The sequence below is a fragment of the Urocampus carinirostris genome, chromosome 6, assembly GCF_059441175.1.
Source record: "Urocampus carinirostris isolate Australia breed hairy pipefish chromosome 6, RoL_Ucar_1.0, whole genome shotgun sequence".
Taxonomy (NCBI): domain Eukaryota; kingdom Metazoa; phylum Chordata; class Actinopteri; order Syngnathiformes; family Syngnathidae; genus Urocampus; species Urocampus carinirostris.
In genome coordinates, this window is record NC_142354.1 from 24,334,646 (window position 1) to 24,343,196 (window position 8,551).

The window sequence follows — 8,551 nt, forward strand, 5'->3', positions numbered from 1 at the left end:
TCAAATGTATTTTTAAAGCACCTGATGATATATTTTGAAGTAGTAGTTTGTATAGTCGGTGTGTACATCTTCATTTTACAGATATTTATTTGTTTTAGTGTTTTTAATGAAAACTTTTTATTTAATTATGTATTTATGTATTATTAATAGAATCATTTTATTGATTTTGTTTTATTGAATGTGTTTAGGTACCCTATTTTAAATCGTTTTTTTTTATTTATTTATGAAGGCATCATTTCTTTTTTTTTCATCTAGTAATGTATTCATTTAAATACAGGAATATTTTCAATATACATACAAAAGGTCCTTTACCAGACAAAGACCCTTTGACCCTTTAATATGTTATGGAAGAAAAAGCAAAACAAAACATTATTACCAAAAAAGTTTGTTTTTCAAGAAAAATATAAAAGCCACAAGTGATGCAATGCGTGTTGTCCGAAATGAATACAAACAAAACAGGCCTACTCTAAATTTCAGATCAAAGGAGTTGTTTTCCATTGATTTGGTATCTAATATTAGTATTGTCACACACACGTTTCTGCCCGTCAATGCCAAGATCCGGTTCATCTTTGAAGAGCGGGATGAAGCTTTACACCAAAAAAAACATCGTCCAGTTGATGAAGGTGCTGAATCATACAGTAGGAGGCTATTCCTGCGACTGGTAATCATGAAAACCCGTATCTGTTTCATGTGGGGGAGCAACGGCCTGAAGAGGGATGGGCTCCATCATGCTGTACTTGCCCAAGACACACCACGGGAAGTGGTGCCCCTATAGCCAAGGTGGTTCAGGGATCTAACAATCGTGATTCTTGCAAAAATATGCTTGAATGTCTGAACAGGGGATCACTAAACTTTTTGAACTAGAAAGCTTTTTTCTACTGATTAGCGCAAATGGATACCTGTTTGATTATGCGTTTTTAAAGTATCAACTTATCATATAATTACTATGTAGGTACTATGTCATTATTATCGGGTGGTAATTATTAGAAGTAGGGCTAAAATAGGCTCAGTCAACCTCTCAAACGCCTTCATTCTATACTAGACTGTCTCGGAGAATGAGATCACTGTGATAAAGTTCCTAACATTTTTCTTATGCAATTAAAAATACAAAATGTCTTACATTCCGCATTCATTACAAATAAACTGAAATAATAATTATAAGTCTTTTACTTTTTTTTGTATTTCTAATTACAGCAAATACTCAAATATCCAGTCTCTAAATATTACAATGAAATCAAAAGTATACAAGCAGACTGTAAGCCATAATAATCTAAATAAAAATAATTGCAAAAATAAATTTTAACTGTTTCAAATTATTGCTGACGGAAGGTGAAATAATTGTGCATAAATTCGGGATGAAAATTATGGCAGGGATATATGTTGTGTCGTATTTTTTACTCAAACTCATGCTCTATGCCAGGGGTGTCAAACTCATTTTAACTCGGGGGCCACACGATAGAACAAACATTCTGTCGGGGGCCGGACTAGTAGATTAAAGAGAAAGAAAAAGAGATAAAGAAATAAGAGATAGAGGGAGGGAAAAGTAGAGAGGGTGGGACAAAGAAAGAAAAAGAGAGGGAGGGAGTGTGAGAAACAAAAGATAAAAAGTCGTGAGAGAAGGGAAAAAGAAAGGGAGAGGAAGAAAGAAATCCAAAGAGAAATAGAAAGACGGAAGGAGAGAAAAGAGAAAAGAAAGCGCAAAGGCTAGGAAAAGAGAAAGAGAAGAGAGAGGAAAGGAAAAAAGGAAGTTAGAGCAAAAGAAGTTAAAAAGACACAGAGAGAGAAAGAAACAAAGAGCAACAAAGGAAGAGAAAAAGAGAGACACAGAGAGTGAAAGCGACAGAGACAGAGAGTGGGAGAAAAGGGGTGGAAAAGATAGAGAGAGACAGAGAGAGAGATATAAATAAATACAAGTACAGTGTCTTTGCGAGAGGCATCTTTGTTTGGCAACATCAAGTTGACATATTTCAACCTGCAGCTTGTTTTTCTCATGCGCTTCTCTGAGTGTTGTCTCGCGGGCCGGATTCAATCCCTTAGCGGGCCTGATCTGGCCCGCGGGCCGCCTGTTTGACACCTGTGCTCTATGCCATATGATCTACTTCTGAATTCTAATAGTATTTTTCACCATTTTTTGGGGGGTGCTCAAGCACTCCTAAAATAAACCCAAAATTATAGCTATAACTATCTTGTTCTTAATAAAAGTTAGATTTTGTATTGTGTGCACCCTTTTCCGAGTACAGGACATTACTGTAGTGCTTCTTTCCGTCACTTCCTCTTTCTAGTTAGTGTGTAAACATTCCATACTGTTTATACTATGTCTACCATCTCCAGAGCGCTTGGAACTTTGACATTTTTATTGTTTGATATCCCGTGCCTCCATTTAATATGGTTAGTGTAAAGTGTAAAGAAGAGCCAAGTCGTTTCTTTTGAAATGAAAGTGGAATAAGAAAGCTTGATGCGGTTGAGAAAATTGTCGGAACGCTTTTTTTCGGCCACTTTTTACCACAGAGGAGGACCCCTTAAAGCACATCTTCCAAAAGTAAGTATAACTCAACATTATTTATCCGTATGAGCATATTATTTTATGAAATGTTTATTTGTTTTCGTACAAAACAATACAGGTTACTTATACAAGCCTTAAACATACTTGTATAAACCTTAAACATATAAAATATAGCCCTGAAACAACTTATGAATAAATTCAACTTACGAACACTCTCGTTCGTAAGTAGGGCGGCGTCTGTAAATTATCTGCATTTATGTAGCGCTTTTCCAGTCATTTAAAACCTCCCTAAGTATGTTATTATGGAAGCCCATGAGTGCCATGAATCAATTACTAAAACATTTGATTTATAAAAACGGCCTTAAAACAAAAATTCATTTCATAAAAACAGCCCTCAAACAAACGGTCAATTTATAAAAACGGCCTCTTAAGATAAAAAGCATTTCACAAAACATTTGAAAATAAATGTTATCATAATTGAATTTTACATGTTATTTCACTCTAAGTAAAATGGAAAAAAAGAACTTGTTTTTAGCCAGCTAGACACTCTGAACATTGAAATACTGAAATATTATTATATTACTATTCTTCTTCTTATTATTATTCTTATTCTTATTCTTATTCTTATTATTATCTCATCTCATCAGCCGTACCGCTTATCCTCATTAGGGTCGCGGGGGGGGCTGGAGCCCATCCCAGCCATCTCCGGGCAGTGGGCAGGGGACACCCTGAACTGGTTGCCAGCCAATCGCAGGGCACACAGGGACAGACAACTCATTCGCTCATTCACACCTAGGGACAATTTGGACCGGCCAATTCACCTGAAATGTATGTTTTTGGAATGTGGGAGGAAACCGGAGTGCCCGGAGGAAACCCACGCAAGCACGGGGAGAACATACAAACTCCGCACAGGAAGTCTGGAGCTGGATTTGAACCCACGACAGGTTCCCATGACATGAACTGTGCCGCACAAGCGCTAACCACTGCGCCGCCGTGCTGTATTATTATTATTATTATTATTATTATTATTATTATTATTACTATTATTATTATTATTATTATTATTATTATTATGTCAAGTCATGTTTATTTGTATAGCCCTTAATCACCAAGATATCATTATTATTATTATTATTATTATTATTATTATTATCATTATTACTAAGTCAACTCAAATCATTATTATTATTAAATTATTTCAAAAGTGATAAATCATGGAGATTTCTAAACATTTTTTGCCGCAGGATTTGAGGAGCTGGCAGATTCATCGTCAAAAATCAAGCCCGATTGAAACAACATTAAAAATTGAAGACGGCACAGAACTAGAGCTCGCTAGTTCCAAAATGTGCCACTAGATATCACTGTTGCCACGTCTAAAAATGATCACTGTCTGTGATTCTCATGACGGCTTCCAACCTTCACAAAATTGAGTTTATTATCAGTGTAATTGTTTTTTATAGGATTGTTAGTAGTTAAAGGGAAGTGTCTTGGGATTTGTGTAGGTAGAATTGCCATCTTTCTTATCTCCACTCGTGTAAAACTATATACGATACCATTAACTACTGTCAATGCCAACACCTTACCTTTGCTGGGTTTCGCTTCCTCCTTTTTATACATAAAGTCTAACAGAAAATATGGCACTCCTTTTCTTATTCATACACACCCTTATCAAGGCAAACTGAACCCATTGCACCCCGAACATGACACGTGAGTTGTTATTTTGTTTATGTACGTGTCAAGTAACCTTGACAAGGTGTCCATCAAAACTGTTTTTAGGCTACTTTTCCTTTGTATTAATATTACTCATATCAGTTCTCAAAAGATACAAAAACGTTTTATACATTTTGTTTTTACTTTTGTGTCGTCTGAGGTTATAAAAATGGGTGTGTCATTTAAAAAAACACTATTCACTTCTCAAGAAGTTTCTTATCAGTTTTTGTTTCGTATACTGTAGATAAAGCGATAGCTGTCGTTTGTTATTAAAAGGCAGCCATCACAGAACTTTTGGGGGTGTCCCAAATCATGAGATTGCATCCGTGTCATCCAGTATCCGCACCGTTTATCCTCAGTAGGGTTGCGGGGGTGCTGGAGCCTATCCCAGCTGTCTTCAGGCAGAGGGAAGGGGACACCCTGAACCGGTAGCCAGCCAGTCGCAGGGCACACAGAGACAGACAACTCACTCGCTCATTCACACCTAGGGACAATTTGGACCGGCCAATTAATCTAAAATACATGTTTTTGGAATGTGGGAGGAAACTGGGGTGGCCGGAGGAAACCCACGCAAATGTGGAAGGAAACTGGGGTGGCCGGAGGAAACCCACGCACGGGTAGAACATGCAAACTCAGCACAGGAAGGCTGGTAGCTGGATTTAATCCCATGACTTTAGAATTGTGCCATGGATGTGCTAACCACGTATCAGCCGTGCCGTCCGCATCCATGTCATATTTACAAATTAATCTTCATGTCAAAGCGAGGCCCGTATTCATTCTGAAAGATAACATATGCGCCTCAATTAACAGGTGGTCCTTGCTATTTTAAGGCATATGTGTGCACGAAGACAGTTGTGGAGAGCTTCCTTACGATAAACAGCGGACTTGGGGTGTGTCACATATTTTTGTCGTAAAATAACTTCATTTTTTTCAATGTATTAATTTTGTTTTGAATGAGTAATGCGAAACGCTAAGTCCTTTACTGGACAAAGAACCGTTGAGTCTTTAAAAGCCCCATTGTATAATATTTGACCACTAGATGGCACTGTGTTGTCTGGTACGAGCGAGGGCCAGTGATACATGGCAGAGGTTGGCGGCAGAATGGCAGACAAACATGGCGTAGGCTTACGTGAGGATTCCAAGGAGTAAAAGAAATACAAAGTTCTCGACGTATGAACATTTTCTAAAAAAATCTACATTGATATGTTTCTTCATGTGTTTTTGCCTAGTATTCAAATCAATGTCTTTCTTTTACCCGATGAAAGTTTTTTATACCACTAGGAGGCACGTAATATTACACACTTTCCCTTTAATCTGTCACTAAACCACAAAAGCAAAGTTTGCTTGTTAAGAAAAATATGAAAGCCACAAATGATGCAATGTGTATTCTAGTATGTGAATATTAACAAAAGAGGCCTACTCTAAATTTTGGAACATTAGGCTTTTCTCTTGTGATTTAGGTTCTAGTAATCAGTGTTTTCACACACTGCCCGTCAAATTTAAGGTCCGATTTATCGTGATAGAGCAGGATGACGCTTTAAACCGAAAACCAACAGTGACCAGACGATAAAGGTTTTATGTCTGGGGGCGGCAGTAGGTAGAGCGCTTGTCTTGGGATCAAGAAATCGCAGTTCGAATCCCGGCTCCTCCGTGTTACATGTCGAAGTGTCCTTGGGTAAGACACTGAACCCCTAATGCCCCCATTAAGCCAGTTAGCGCCTTACATGGCTGCACGGCCGCTATTGGTAAAGCGCTTTGGGAAGTCTTCATTGACTTGAAAAGCGCTATTTAAATGCAGATAATTTCATTTCATGTCTGAGGCAGGTCAGGCGGCATTTCCTGCTACTGGTAACCGTGGAAACCAGTATATTTGTCATGGAAGAGAGCAAACCTCTACCAAAAAATAACGGCCTGGAGAGGGTTAAGCCCCGCCATAGGAAGTGGTGCCCCTACATCCCAAGTGGTTAAGGGATCCATGAACTGTGAAATCTGCCGTAGGTGCTCACAGATTTTTTTTTCATTTGAACAGTTTATGATCATTCCTTTTTTTTTTAAAATTCATTTTTTTTAACTTTTAGTCATTAAGCGACCAAACCCCCCAATTCCAACCCCTAATGCCGAGCGCCAACCAGGGAGGCAATGGGTACCAATGTTGAAAGTCGTAGGTATGACTTGGCCAAGGCTTGAACCTGCGACCTCCAAGACCCGAAGTGGGGAGCCAACCCTGAGGCCACCGAGCCGGTCAGTTTACCACTATTCTTTTATCTTATTTTTCTCTGTCATCTTTGTCTTTATTATCTGTTTATCCGGGAGTAGCATGTCTAATCTCGTTCTAAACAATGATCACTACGTTGATGTCAATGACAATAAAGACAATTCTAATGTTATTTAATGAATAACAGGGTCTTTAGGGAGAGTTACACAATCAACCCTTGTGAAAAATGCATACAGTAAATCATTTTGTGTTGTTGGTTGGTTGTTTTTATGGTTCTGTTTTATATTTTTGTAAAAATGGTTTATGTAAAAATGGCGAATGTTCAAAATGGATTCATGCTGTCCTCTCCAAACTATTGCAGCTGTTAGCATTTTTCTTACACAAACACAAAGTGAAAAATCCTCCAATTTCTGTAGCATAGACTCCCAATGTATTTCAAGAATTGCTTGAAGGTAACACTGTTGTTTTCTGGGGGGGTAGTATTGTTTGTGTTGTTTGTGTGTGTGTTTTACAATAAACCAATTATAGGGGATGACATCGGAATATAGCTGGAAAAAATATTGTGTTCAATGATCTACATGAAGCATCTAGCCTCATTTCAACAGGAATCGTACATAATAGATATTGTCTAGACTTTAAATGGGAGCAACATATAAAAAGTCATCAACACAATGCGTGTGCCATGTATTCATCCATGACAGATAGAGATAATAATCCCTACCAATTGCCCATTATTTCTCACTGCCGTAATGTTCTATTCAAGCATCACTGGGAGTCAGCCAAAGACCGGTCAACGTGATTTGAGGCCTGATAGTTGATGACCTGTTCTTCTCATTTGAGCTTTGCCATGTAAAAGATACATTCTTTGTCTTTCTGTCGGTTGTTTTTCAGCTAATTTTGTATGTCAGAGGCATAGAATAAGTCCTTTGTTTTGCACGCACAAAAATCACACTTCCTGCATTTCGCAAGTCCCTTGCAAGTCGACTTCCTCTTTTTGTAAAGTTTGCCCGAACGTAAACTTGCGATTATCATGCTCGCGGCACGTGTTGCTTTTGAGGGCAGTTCTCTCGTGTACTTCCTCTCACGACACGCTTCCTCACTTCATTTCTCGTGAGGCTTAGACTGCAGGAAGGAAAGAGAGGAAATAGAAAGAACTCTTAGTTGGAGACACAGCTCAGTTACAGTGATAGTAAGAAATTATCCGATTCTCATAATTAGGAGACGATACCATCCATCTATTCATTATCTGCACTGCTTATCCTCAGTAGGGTCAAGGGGGTGCTGGAGCCCAGCTATCTTCGGGCAGTGATCATGGGACACCCTGAACTGGTTGCCAGCCAGTCGCCAGACAATTCGCTCACTCATTCACACCTAGGGACAATTTGGACCGTCAAATTAACCCGCCACGCATGTTTTTGGAATGTGGGAGGAAACCCGAGTGCCCGGTGGAAACCCATGCGAGCACAGGGAGAACATGCAAACGCCACACAGGAACGTTTGATCTCATGAACTCAGAACAGTGCCGCACACGTGCTAACCACTGCGCCGCCGTGCTGCGGAGACGATACAAAAATTCAATATTATATCAGGAAATCTCCGACGAATGTTTTCTTTATTTTAAAGCAGGGGTGTCCAACATGGTGCTCGCAGGCACGAGGTAGCCCTCTAAGACCAATTGAGTAGCCCTGGTTCTGAAATTATGTAATGGGTCATTGTGATCGAATAGAAGGTTTGATTTTTAACTGCCATGATGTCTAGTGGTCTACTGAGCCTATTTAACCTCGAATAATCACAATTTGGTATTGAAATAATAACGACATAGTGATAACATGTAATTTAAGAAATGCTTATCAAAGTGGTAGCCCTTTACACCAATCAGGAAAACAAATTAGCTCTTGTATTCAAAAAGGTTGTTGACCCCTTTTTTTGAAAGAAACACTATGGAATTTTTCAGCCTTCCTGAAATATTGTCATAACGTTTTTGATCAAATAACAACTAGTTGTTACCTTGTCATTGCTCTAGATAAAAAAGTAAATATAATTAAAAGTGTCCTGGCTAGTTGACGATATTCAACTGTAGGAAGCCACAAAAGGCTGGTTCTCACTCGTTTGCGTTTTACTGT